The following is a 13123-nucleotide window of genomic DNA, read 5'->3' as shown; positions in this document are numbered from 1 at the left end:
TCTATTTTTACACGACGTAACTGAGGTCGAGAGATGAGAAGTTATTTGCCAAAAGTCACAGAGGTAATGCATACAGATAATAGAAGTGGAACCCAGATCTCCGGATTCCAGATCCCATTACATTCTCTAAAGAGGAGAAGCACTTAAACATTGACTATAATCATCTTTAAAAGGCTCTTCACCACCATTACAGACTCTGCATCAATCTCTCAGAAATCTGCTCGGCAGCTCTGGAAACCAGCCCTCTGTCCCTGTTTATGTAAATCCATCTTCACAAGATTCAGCCTTCAGGCTGCATTTGGTGGCATTTCCTCACCCTCTGCTCCTCCCCAGTACAGTCTGCACAGATTGTTTTATTGTAACTGGGATAATAGAATTATTGGATCTTGGATACAGAAGGGAGCTGAAAAGGAACCTTTTCTGAAGCATCATTAGCAAAGGTTTGTCTATCTTTGCTTTAAGACCTCAGTGGTAGGGGCCCCATTAGCAATTTAGGTAGCATATTTCTCTCTAATCGTTGTGAGGTTCTTTGTACCAAGTCTAAATCCAAAAAAAGTTAGCACTTAACTAACCTCTGCCTACCTCAGTTTCCTCATCTGTAAAATGGGGTAATAATAGCTTCTACCTCTCAGTGTTGTGAAATTAAAATGAGTTGACATTTTTTTTTAAACCCTTACCTTCCATCTTGGAGTCAATACTGTGTATTGGCTCCAAGGCAGAAGATTGGTAAGGGCTAGGCAATGGGGGTCAAGTGACTTGCCCAGGGTCACACAGCTAGGAAGTGTCTGAGGCCAGATTTGAACCTAGGACCTCCCGTCTCTAGGGCTGACTCTTAATCACTGAGCTACCCAGCTGCCCCCATGAGTTGACATTTTAAAGCACTTTGTAAGTTTTAAAGTACTCTGTAAATGTTTGCTATTGCTTTTGTTAGTACCACCATGCTTCAAGAAGCTGTAGAATGTGCAGTGGCCATGCCCCATCTCTGCAGAAGGACTAAGCCAGGTTGAGGGTAGCTGACAAGCGCCAGTCCTGCTGGAGAGTTAGGGGGATGTCTCCCTCAAGTATGTGAAGACCTCCCTCAAGGGATGGGCAAATACAAACAATTTGTTCCAACTGGCCATGAAAGCAGCTGAAGCAGGTGCTGTGAGGCACTTAGGGCTTAACCAATCACTGAAGATGTCAAGGTCACCCACTGCATACCAGGTCATCTTGACTTTTGTCCTGCCACTGGACGGAGATTTCTCTTGAAGAGAAAGTGAAGCTGCAGACTTTGTGCAACTTTGCCTCACTTAAACTGACTTCATGGATGAGTCAAGACATCATCATGTGATGTCGTTGGTTCTTTTTTTTTAAACGAAGGACCACCACCAACTGCTGCTACTACGACCTCCTCTCCTTTACAGCTTCCTTTTGTGTATGGCTTTCTCCCATTAAGAATATCAACTCTTTGTGGTCAGGGGCTGTCTTTTTTTTTCTTAACCCCCGGCAGAATTCCTGGCAGGGAGTTTAAGTGCATCTTCCTTCCTTCCTTCCTTCCTTCCTTCCTTCCTTCCTTCCTTCCTTCCTTCCTTCCTTCCTTCCTTCCTTCTTCCTTCCTTCCTTCCTTCCTTCCTTCCTTCCTTCCTTCCTTCCTTCCTTCCTTCCTTCCTTCCTTCCTTCCTTCCTTCCTTCCTTCCTTCCTTCCTCCCTCCCTCTCTCCCTTCCTTCCTTCCTTCCTTCCTTCCTTCCTTCCTTCCTTCCTTCCTTCCTTCCTTCCTTCCTTCCTTCCTTCCTTCCTTCCTTCCTTCCTTCCTTCCTTCCTTCCTTCCTTCCTTCCTTCCTTCCTTCCTTCCTTCCTTCCTTCCTTCCTTCCTTCCTTCCTTCCCTCCCTCCCTCTTCCCTTCCTTCCTTCCTTCCTTCCTTCCTTCCTTCCTTCCTTCCTTCCTTCCTTCCTTCCTTCCTTCCTTTCTTCCTTTCTTTCTTTCTTTCTTTCTTTCTTTCTTTCTTTCTTTCTTTCTTTCTTTCTTTCTTTCTTTCTTTCTTTCTTTCTTTCTTTCTTTCTTTCTTTCTTTCTTTCTTTCTTTCTTTCTTTCTTTCTTTCTTTCTTTCTTTCTTTCTTTCTTTTCTTCTTCTTTCTTTCTTTCTTTCTCTCTTTCTCTCTCTCTTTCTTTCTCTCTTTCTTTCTTTCTCTCTCTCTTTCTTTCTTTCTCTCTTTCTCTCTTTCTTTCTCTCTTTCTCTCTCTCTCTTTCTCTCTCTCTTTCTCTCTTTCTCTCTTTCTCTCTCTCTCTCTCTCTTTCTTTCTTTCTCTCTTTCTTTCTCTCTCTCTTTCTTTCTTTCTTTCTTTCTTTCTTTCTTTCTTTCTTTCTTTCTTTCTTTCTTTCTTTCTTTCTTCTTTCTTTCTTTCTTTCTTTCTTTCTTTCTTTCTTTCTCTCTTTCTCTCTCTCTCTTTCTTTCTTTCTTTCTTTCTTTCTTTCTTTCTTTCTTTCTTTCTTTCTTTCTTTCTTTCTCTCTTTCTTTCTTTCTTTCTTTCCTTCTTTCTTTCTTTCTTTCTTTCTTTCTTTCTTTCTTTCTTTCTTTCTTTCTTTCTTTCTTTCTTTCTTTCTTTCTTTCTTTCTTTCTTTCTTTCTTTCTTTCTTTCTTTCTTTCTTTCTTTCTTTCTTTCTTTCTTTCTTTCTTTCTTTCTTCCTTCCTTCCTTCCTTCCTTCCTTCCTTTCTTTCTTTCTTTCTTTCTTTCTTTCTTTCTTTCTTTCTTTCTTTCTTTCTTTCTTTCTTTCTTTCTTTCTTTCTTCTTTCTTTCTTTCTTTCTTTCTTTCTTTCTTTCTCTTTCTTTCTTTCTTTCTTTCTTTCTTTCTTTCTTTCTTCTTTCTTTCTTTCTTTCTTTCTCTCTTCCTTTCTCTCTTTCCTTCTCTCTTTCCGTCTCTCTTCTTTCTCTCTTTCTCTCTTTCTCTCTCTCTCTCTCTCTCTCTCTCTCTCTCTCTCTCTCTCTCTCTCTCTCTCTCTCTCTCTCTCGTAGATCAAAACAGAACTATCACCTCCCTGCTTTTTAATGCTATTCCTCTCTAAATACAGCCAAGATAGCATTAGATTTTTTTGGCTGCCATATCAATCTATCACTGAACATTTTATTAAGCAATGAAAACCAAGCCCATCTGCTAAGCACTAAGAATGCAAAGATAAAAATGGGGAGACAATAGGAATATATGAATACATACATGTAACCTGGGTTGGTCTGGGTATGCAACATGTAACATGGAGGTACTTTTGAGGGATTTTTGGAGCATGTCTAGATTGTTTAACATGATGCCCACTGCTTTCCCTACCAGACGGGTGACAGTAGTCTCCTTTGATTGAATGCCTTAATCTTTAAGAAAAGGGAGTTGCTCCCTCTCTCTTTCTACATTTTCTTTCTGTTTTGAACTTTTTGGCACTCTTATCTGCTGCAAGTGTTGGGTCACGATCCCAATTCACCCACAGCTAGAATGTTAAGAACTAAACTGATGAGAAGGGAAAGCCTACCTTGCCTTTGCATCCTCTCTTTTACCCCTGACTCTAAGAGATGGCTCTGAAGGTGTTTGTTCCTTTTCTACATTGCTTGTCCTCAGTTTCATTTGGCAGAGATAATCGGCATGGGTTTTGGAGAAAGCACCATGAGTGAAAGTAGGATGTTAGAGCCCATCAGCCTAACCAGGGAAACCACAAGAAGCCAGGATTCCTGGAACTTGAATCTAAGAGGAGTTTTGGACTTGGAACAGAGGCTGTGTTCTCTATAGGAGTGAACCTATATCGCCTTCCTCTCCCCAGAGGCAAAAATAGTATAAAGGGATGAAATGGTGAAAATATGACTTAGCTGGCCTTCAGACATTGGGGGTCAGGTTAGTTAGTGTTACATACATACATATATAAAGAATATATATAATTGAAAGAATATAAGGTAGATGGTTGAGGAAGGGAGGGCACTGCTTGACTCATGTGGAACTATCTATCGGCCACTGAATTTTTCACAGGTAATGCTAATTAACCCCATATCCCCTATCTAGTGTTTGTGGAGTTGATTTTTGGATCCTGTGAAGAACTTTACATTGATATCTACTAAATGTTATTGTACTTCACTTAGCCCATCATTCTAGCCTGTTGGTATCTTTTTCAATTCAGTCATCCAGTATGCTAATTTTCCCTTTAAGCAGTTGTCCACAAATTGGTCAAGGGTGCCATTTTGCCTTTATTCAAGCTACTAATAAAAATGTCAAACCTACAAGGCCAGGGACAGATCTCAGGGGCATTCCACTAGAGATACATCATATTAATGACTACCCTTTGGATCCAGTAATTAAACTGAATTCCAAACTCACCAAGCATACTATTGTGTACCCTTGTCTAGAGGTCTTGTCTTACTTATACTACAAGTATAAGATGAGAAATCATCAATAACTGTGCTGAAATCAAAGTATACTGCAGCTACATCATTCCTCTGATAACTAGTCTCATTATCTTACCAAAAAGGAAATTAGGCTAATTTTTCATGACCTGTTCTTGATGAAGCCATATAGGCTTTTAGTGATCTTTGCTTTGCTTCCAAAGGTACCAGACTTGATTAGATTAAAAATGGTATTGCTAGTAATCTCAGTAATGCTATTACCTGTCACTGAAAAGGCTTCTGTTGTTTGCTTTCTTGAATTCTCTTTTCTGAGAAGCTAATGGAATTTACATTCTAACTCCACAACAAAGGTATTTGCTGAAGAGCCTCATTTCCCAGCACCTGGGCCTTCATCATTTCTGGATGATCAAAGATGAAGCCAGCCAATCACAGAATGGGAGAGCTGGAAGATCCAACAGGTCATAAGATAATATGATCACAGATTTAGAGTTGGAAGGGACCTGAAGGACCATTGGGCCCAATCTCATTTTGCAAGTGAAGAAATTAAGGCTGAGAGAGATTAAGTGACTTGTTAAGGGGCACCCAGCCACCCTGTCAAGAAACTTAAACTCTGGTCTTTCTGCTTCCAAGCCCAACTTCAGGTTCTGCTCACTGTACCACCAAGCTGCCTCATCATTAAGGCTATGGAGGTCAACTCCTCTCATTTGTCAGATAGGGAATCTGAGGTCTAGAAAGGGGAAATATCTTGCCCCAGTTTTCAGAGATGATTAGAGGAGTCAGAAATACAAGCCTTATTTCCTGCCTTTTTTTTTTTAATGATTTATGTATGTCAACCTGAAATAAAGAAGACTACCAATGTAGCAATGAACAAGGGTATTTAATTAAGGCCAGAGGATCACAATTCAGGATACCACACCACAGAGGGTCTGCAATGGGCAGAAGGGGAAGGGTTTGAATACACTTCAACTGGGAGAAGTTGTTAGTTTTGCAAAATAGCCAAAGGCTCGGGAGTGATGACATTTGGTCCGAACAAAAGATTCCAAGTGCAGCAAGTTTCCAGAGATATCACAAGACTTACTCCAATCATGGGGTTAGTACAGTCAAGGTCAGGTAGCCTTTTCCGATGACTGAATTCAACATATATTAGAGAGGCAAGAAAATACACCAGCCCCTTTATTACTTTCATCCATCTAGGTCATCTGGACACAGTGCTAAGCATCACAGTTCATATGTTTAAACTGAAAGTGACCTAGAGGTCCTCTAGTCTCCCCCAAAGACAAACAGTTTATTGATTGATTTTTTTTCTGTAAGGTGAAGAAAGAAAGAAGCTCATCCAGTTTGCTCAAGACTATAAACCCAGTTTATCTTAGAAAAGATGCTATTTTCTCTGCACAAGGACTCTTGGAAAGTTTTACAAAAAGCGATATAAACCAAATCCTAGGGGTTATAATCACTAATGTGTTGATAGTGCTTCAAAGTTAGAATAGTTTACATGGATTATTTCACCAGCTTCTCACTTTAAATGAAATAACCTACTTCAGAGGTGGGACAGGGATTTTTATCTATAAAAGAGATGAAGAAATAGGCCCAGGAGAGGTGATGAGATTTGTACAAAAATCACATAGCCAATAAGTGGCAGTATTTTTGTTATTTAGTCATTTCAGTTATGTTTGACTCTTAGTGACCCCATTTGGGATTTTCTTGGCAAAGATACTGGAATACTCTGCCATTTTGTTCCTCATTTAACAGATTAGGAAACTGGGGCAAGCAGGGATAAGTGACTTACCCAGGGTCAAACAGCTAAGTAAGTATATGAAGCCAGATTTGAACTCAGGAATCTGAGTCTTCCTGACTCCAAGTCCTCCATTCTATTCACTCCACCACTTGGCCCTAATAAATGGCAGAATCACACTAAGAATGAAGGTCTTTCCACCTCAAATCTAGTGATCTTTTAACTCTAAAAATTGGTCTTTTGGAAAAAATGTGATTTATTCAACAAATGTTTCTTAACACTCACTATTTGCTAGGCTTTGAGGATACACAGACAAAAATCAAACTCTTTTTTTCCTTTTTAAGGAACTTACATGTGCATAGAAAAATAAATACAAAATATATGCAAAGCAAATACTAGGTGAGTTTGGGGGAAGGGAAGAGAGTGGTAACAATTGAGTCAGGAGCTTTAATAAAGAGGGGCCTCATGTAAGAAGTGACCATTGAGCTGATACTCAGAGAAAGCAAGGAATTCTAAGAATGTACGAGGAAGGGGTGCTTTCTAGACTTGGGGTTCAGTAAGTTCAAAAGTATGGAAGTAGGTGAATGCATGTGGATTGCTGTTCATCCTTTATTTTTCAAAGAGGACAAATGACATCTGGAGGTGATAACTTTCTGTGAACTGGATTTAAGCGAGGCAGAGTGGTACAAAGTCATCAGACTCATCATCTCTTCTAGAGTCATCCAGTTTAGTGGCAAGACAGAAGTCAAGATGCCTGGTGATGGCCCAAGATGCAGTGGATGACCTTGGCATCTTGGATGTCTGACCAAGTGTTTCCACAGTGTCTGGTTCAATTGCTTTCATGGCTGTTGGAACAAATTGCTCTCATTTGCCATTTTGCCAGAGGAAGTCTTCACATGCTTGGGTTAGACGTCTCCCTAAGTCACCCATGACTTTGAAGCCTGTGTGCTACTTTCACTCCGCTTTAGGCCACCGGCTAAGAGAGTTTCCTGGGATCTGGCCACTGTGCATGCTATAGCTTCTTGGAGCCATTGAGTGACAGTGGGGTGAAAGCTAGCACCCAAGGTGGATGGACAGCTCCGAAAAGGACTTGGCAAGTTTTCACACTCATGGTGCTGGTCCTCCCTAAAAAACCCCTCACACCTGTAACAGCTAAATTAGTTTCTCTACTAAAAGTGTTATATTTTTAGAGCTTTATTAAAGATCATTAGAAATCAAGGATAAAGAAAATACAAAATAAGAAAGCACATGCCTAGGGCACACAGCCCATTCACAGCCACTTACATCTTGAGAGATGCGTATGCTTAGAAGTGGAAGAAGAGAGCAAGTAGGCAGTACAGTCAGTTTAAATACAAATTTTGTTCTCAGCCCAGGTGGGGATCTCAGGTGAGATTATAGGGCATTCTGGGAAGTGCCAAGGACTTCTGGGGATGAAGTCTGCGGTTCAAATCTCCATTTGGGGAGAATGATGGCCTTGGAGCTAGGAAGACCAAATTCAAATCCTGCCATTTAGAGTTGTTGCATCTCTGTTGTGCTTCTACTTCTGGTGAAACAGACCTTTTAAAGAGTCTGAAGGTTTGAATAGACTTTCGCTTTAATGAAAAACCATATTCAAATATTACCAGCGCCCCAGGTGATTAAAAAGCACTTCTCAGGACAGTAAAAGTTGCTGTTAAGTAGGTTAAAAGCAAAAGATAAGGCATTTCTCTGGCATCTCTGCCAGAGTCTTTCGAGCCAACTTTATATCCTCCTTGCCCAAAGGACACATAGTTGGATTCCAGTTTAATCCACTTGGAGGCCAATTTAATTCAAACGGCAACCCAGGCTAGCTAGCATTACGAAAGTGTGGTGAGTTAACCCCAACCTTCTCAGTTCCATCAGTGTGCTGATCCACAACACTTGCACCTCTCAAAGCCTTTCTCAACCTCAGTCTTTTCATCAGTAAAATGGCAATAACAAAAGAACTTGTATCTTGTGCTGGTTCTGGGGATTCAATGAGAATGTACATAAAGCACTTTGTAAATCTTTTTTTTTTCAATTTCTACATTTTAATTTTTTCCCAGGTTACATGTCAATGCAATTTTAAATATTTGTTTTCCGATATTTTGCAATCCATGTTATCTCCTTCTCTCTCACCTCCTGCAGATGAAATATGATACAGCGTTTACATATATTATCATATAATACTTATTTCCATGTTTTCCATATTATGAAACAAGAGACATGTTGCATACACTAGAGAAAAATTCATGGAAGAAATAAAGTGAAGAATGGCGAGTGGCTAGGTGGCTCAGAGGATTGAGAACCAGGACTATAGTTGGGAGGTCCTGGGTTTAAATTTGACCTTAGACACTCCTGTGTGACCCTGGGCAAGTCACTTAATCCCTATTGCCAAGCCATTATCACTCTTTGGCCTTGGAGCCAATATACAGTAAAGTAGTAAAAAGATTTTATAAAAAAAAATCAACCAAAAAAACCCAATTTAACAGTTGAAACTTTAGTAATATTGGCTGCAGGATATAAAATTAATTCACATAAATGATCACCATTTTTATATAACTACCAATAAAGCCCAACAACAAGAGATAGGAAGAAGAAATTCCATTTAAAATAACTGTAGATAAGAAGAAAATATTTGGAATTCTGTCTACCAAGACAAACTCAAGAACTATATGATCACAACTTCAAAGCACTTTTCTTACAAATAAAGTCAGATCTAAACAATTGAAAAATATTGTTTTCTGGAGCCAATATAATAAAAATGCTAATTCTTCCTAAATTAGTGTACTTGTTCTATTTTGCAAATCTTAAAGCCCTATATAAATGTTTGTCTCAGTTTACTCATATATAAAATGAGCTAGAGAAGGAAATGGCAAACCACTCCAGTATCTGCCAAGAAAACCCCAAATGGAGTAACAAAGAGTCAATCTCAACTGAAAATGACCAAACGACAATAAAATAAATGTCAGCTGTGATGATGATGGATATGAAAGTGGATTCTTTTGAGGGTGTACCTTTGACCAGATAGCCAATGAGTTATTTCCCCTCTTGCTATAAAATTCTGCAATACAATGATGCTAGTAGCATTCCTAACTATGTGTATCTACCATTTCCAAGTTAGCATTTTAAAACATGGGTTTTCAGCACTCAGATGATACTATGCTTGTCCCACTCTGCTAAGCATGTAGCTACAGTGGAAGTTGAGTCATTCTCTGCATTTGGCTAAATACTAACCTTGAGAGCAGAGAGGGCTGATTGCTTTGTCCAATGAATTCTGGGGACTTCACTGTGGCATCCTGCAGGGATAGAAAAGAGAGAATAAGACACATAAGCATTAAATTCTATTTGGAATTTGGGGACCTGTGCCATCCTTCTAGACCTCCAAAAGACCTAAGAGACCATCTATCCCAAACCCTTTATTTTGTTGAAGAGGAAACTAATACAAGGGAGATTAGAGAGTTCTCTAAGATCTTAATAGATGTTAAAGGCTAGATTTGAATCCATGTCCTTTAACTTCAGAGATGGTATTTTGTCCATAGTCTTGTAGCTTGTATTTGTTTTCAAAAGGTCAAGTGATATCACAAGGTAATGTCTTTACTTGGTGTGAATTGATTTAAGTGAAGCAGAATTGCACAAAGTCAACAGTCTCATTCACTTGTCCAGGGCTCATCCAAGTCCAGAGGCAACATGAGTGAAGATAACTGGTGATGGCGATGGATTCAGTGGATGACCTTTCTATCTTTGAGGTTTGACGAAATTCTAAGCACTTCACAATGCTTGTTTAAGTTGCCTTCATGACTCTTGGAACAAATTGTTCTCATCCACTCTTTCCTGGGGAGGAAGTCTTCACATGCTTGAGGCAGTCATCCTCTAACTCACCAATGGGTTTGTGGCCTGTTGGTTACTGTTGGCCTGGTTTAGAATAGAATAACTCCTCAAAAGCAGAATTGGTCAAATGGAAAAAGAGGTACAAAATCTCACTCTGAAAAAATAATTTCTTAAAAATCAGAAAGGGAGAAGTGAAGCTAATTATTTCACAAGACATCAAGAAATAATAAAACAAAGTCAAAGAATAAAAAAATATGAAATCTCTCATAAGAAAAACAATTGATCTAAAAATAGATTGAGAAGAGATAATTTTAAGAATTATTGGATTACCTGAAAGCCACAGTCAAAAAGAGAACCTAGACATTGAATTTCAAGAAATCATCAAGGAAAAATATCCTGTATCTTAGATCCAGAGGGTAAAATAGAAGTGGAAAGAATCCACTATAATCTCCTGAAAGAGATCCCCAAATGAAAAATCCCAAAAATATTATGACCAAATTCCAGAAATCTCAGTCAAGGGGAAAATATTGCAAGCAGCTAGAAAAAACAAAACAAAACAAAACAAACTATCCAAATATCACAGATTCAGAGTCAGGGTTATACAAGATTTAGTACTTTCTGTGTTAAAAGAGCAGAGGGCTTGGAATATGGTATTCTGAAGGGTAAAGAAGCTGGGATTACAACCAAGAAAAATTCTGCCCAGAAAAACTGAATAGGAGGAAAATGGATATGTAATGAAAGAGAGGAATTTCAAGCATTTCTGATAAAAAAAAGACAAGAAGTGAATAGAAAATTTGATATTCAAATATAAGACTCAAGGGAAGCATAAAAAAGTAAATATGAAAAAGTAATCATAACCCTCAATAATCATTCCTATATGGGAAGATAATATATGTAACTCTTAAGAACTTTATTATTAGAGCAGGTAGAAGGAGTCTACATAGACCAAGAACATGCGTGTGAATGGAATATGTTGGGATGATCTCCCCCCACCACACCCCATCACCAACAGAAAATGAAGGAGATAAAAAACAGGGATGAACTGAAAGAAGAGGGAAGGGAAAGGTAGAATGGAAAAAAATTTCTAATATAAAAGAGTTCTGCAACGAAGAGTTTTTATACTGGAAGGCAAAATGAAGGGCAAGTAGCAGGCAACACTTGAACCTCACTCTTATTGGAATTGGTTCAAAAAGAGATGAATATATATATACACACTCAGCTGGATATAGAAATCTATCTTACCCAATAGGGAAATAAGAGGAGAGGAAGATAAGCAATGAGAGGGGGAAGGGTGCATGATGATTAAAAGGAAAATGGATGAAAGAAGACAGGGGTCAAGAGAATAGGAACTGTCTTATTCTCTTGTATTTATATCACTAGCACTTAGCATAGTATCAGATATAGTTTAAGTGCTTTCTCTATGTCATCCTACTCTATCTATCTATCTATCTATCTATCTATCTATCTATCTATCTATCTATCTATCCATTTATCTATCAATCCAACTATCTCTATCTTTTTAAAAGCAAAATAACTTGTTTAATCCAACCCACTCATTTTATAAGTGAAGAAATCAGCGTTAGTTTTTTACCCTAAAGTTGCTTGGTTGTTTAGGAGCAGAATGAAGCCTGGAATTCGTGCCTCTTTTATTTTTCTTTTTAAATCATTTATTTTCCCCAATTACAGGTAATAACAATTTTCAACATCCATTTTCTAAATCTATAAGATTCATCTATGTCTCTTAATTCTCTTTCTTGTCCTCTCTCCAGTACACCAGAACTCCCTATATATGTTCCAACAAGAGGTCAACAAAGAGAGAATTCCTCTAAAGCCACAGGACATTCTCCCTTATGGGAACTTCTGGTGCCAGATCAACTTAATAAGGAAGACGGAGGGGCAGACTTCTTCAGAGACTCGAAATGAATGTTCCTTCAAATGAACATCACAGTAATAAAGAGTGCAGGTGACCAGGTAACCAACTAAGCCTGATTTTGGAGTGAGAAGTAGGCCAGGTATATTTATTCTTGCCTCTAAGCATCCTCCATCCAGGTAGACAATTTAGACTCTCTCTTTGCCCCCACTATCTCTTTTCCAAAGCCTTGGCTCCCATCAAACTTAAAGGAGGAGTTCAGAGAAAAGTCACAGGGAAAGGGAAGGATGAGAAGTAGTTCCAGGACAAAGAACATCTTCTACAACCTGCCCCAACACCAAATAACAATCATGATTGGGCCATATTAATATTTCATATTTAATTGAAAGGGACAAATTGTGCAAAATCTCAAACTTGGGTTTCAGAGCCCTGCCAAAATCAATTTCATGCTCCCATGGTGTGTCTATAGCAATTATTTTATAGTGATCTATATAAAAGCCTCTTTTAAAATGCAATGATATTTTTAAATGACTTTTTACCCTTGTTATTTCTTAAACTGAAAAATATCCCAGTCAGAGAACACATTGTACTTCTAGTTCACATTGCAATTATTTTTATATTTAAGAAATGCAAATGCATTCTAAAATAACTAGTTACTTTGATAATAGATTTTACATATTCTATTATCCCAATGCCTGGCACATAGTAGATGCTTAATAAATGCCTTTTAATTGAACTTGCACTTGAGCCGAGCTGAGCTTGGAAGAAAGGGCGAGCTTTTATTAGGATGAGGGAAGGGAGGAGTGTACTTCAGGTAGGGGGGCAATCCTGTGCAAAGACTGGGAGCTCTTATGAACATTAGTAGAGAACAGTGTAGCTTTTTGAAAAAAGTTGATTTGTTCCATCTTTGGTTGGCATAGAAAATGTTCTGAGAGGAGCAGAACTTTGGGGAAAGGGTCAGATGTGACATCTGAAAGACACTAGACAAGAATTCTATTTTGAGATAGCTAGGTGGTTCAGTGGGTAGAGAGCCAGGTCTAGAGAAGGGAGGTCCTGGATGCAAATTTGACCTCAGATACTTCAGAGCTGTGTGACCTGGGATGAGTCATTTGATCCCAATTAGCTAGCCTTTACCACTCTTCTGCCTTTTGAACTCATACATTTTGTTCTCCTTGCATGAAGGACCCAGTGGCTGTGTTTTCTGTAGAAGGGATCATTGGGTGGTCTTTATTGGCAGGTAGGGCAAGTTAAGGCAATTTGGGAAGGAGCATGGGATGAAGGTGCCTTTGGAAATCAAGCACACTTTAACTGGCTAAAACATTTTAGCATGCGCTTATG

Source organism: Monodelphis domestica, chromosome 8 (assembly GCF_027887165.1).
Source record: "Monodelphis domestica isolate mMonDom1 chromosome 8, mMonDom1.pri, whole genome shotgun sequence".
Lineage (NCBI taxonomy): Eukaryota > Metazoa > Chordata > Mammalia > Didelphimorphia > Didelphidae > Monodelphis > Monodelphis domestica.
This window is presented reverse-complemented; position numbering follows the sequence as displayed.